Genomic DNA, 1,264 nt, shown 5'->3' with positions numbered 1-1,264 from the left:
GGGAGAATCGAACGAGAAGGGAGAAACAAAGCTTGGAGAAAAATTTGCTTGCTTGATCACTAATCTTCGGTGGAGGTAGGTTATGGTTTTCATGCTTTCATAGTAAACTCTTAATAGAGAATGATATGTATTGGTAGTATTGTAAACCCTACTATATGCTTAATTGTATGTTTGCGTGAATATGATTATGTGATTGTGATAAGATAAGCATGATGAAAATATTGAATCCCAAATCTTGAAAGGAAACTTTAATATACATCATTAATGATGATGCCTTGGTATAGAAGAAGGCTTGATGAATTAAAGTAATGGGATTGATGATGCCTTGGTATAGAGAAGGCCTGATGATTTACAGAATGATGTAGGGGATCGGGTGTCACGAACCGACACGTAGAATTAGGGGATCGGGTGTCACGAACCGACACGTAGAATTAGGGGATCGGGTGTTACGAACCGACACATAGAATTAGGGGATCGGGTGTCACGAACCGACACGTAGAATTAGGGGATCGGGTGTCACGAACCGACACGTAGAATTAGGGGATCGGGTGTCACGAACCGACACATAGAATTAGGGGATCGGGTGTCACGAACCGACACGTAGATATAGGGGATGGAGTGTCACGTACCGACACAAGAGGAATAATGAATATGAGGGATCGGAGTGTCACGTACCGACACAAGAGAATTAAAGATAATGAATCTTGAAAGATGTTAATATACTTAATCTAACAAACATAATTCCCAAATGAGTATGGTGTTGAGGCTTGAGCCCTCATGGATGAACTTGATGGTACTTATTGATGATTATAATACTTGTTGTGGCTACATGTTGAGTTTTATAGTTGATTTACGATAATATTGATATATACTGTCCCCTATTTTGAGTTGGCCGATGATATCTACTCAGTACCCGTGTTTTGTACTGACCCCTACTTTTATGTTTTCTTCTTGTTTATTTGTGGAGTGCAGCAAACGTGCCATCGTCTTCAACTCAACAGTAATTCAAGTCAGTCTTACTACATCGGAAATTCAGGGTGAGCTAATGCTTCTAGCTTGGACTGGATCTCCTTCTTCAAGTCTTGATGCCTTGAACTTCCGGCATGGACTAGCTTCTTATGTATTTTTAGCTTTTAGAATACTCTTAGTTTAGTCATTTGATCGTAGATGTTCTTGTGATGATGACTTCCAGGTTTTGGGAATAATAGATGTTGAATATTGATAGTTATTGAATTGGTTTTTATTAATGAGTTAAGTCTTCCGC

This window comes from Solanum lycopersicum, chromosome 3, assembly GCF_036512215.1.
Source record: "Solanum lycopersicum chromosome 3, SLM_r2.1".
NCBI lineage: Eukaryota > Viridiplantae > Streptophyta > Magnoliopsida > Solanales > Solanaceae > Solanum > Solanum lycopersicum.
Note: the sequence above shows the minus strand (reverse complement) of the source record.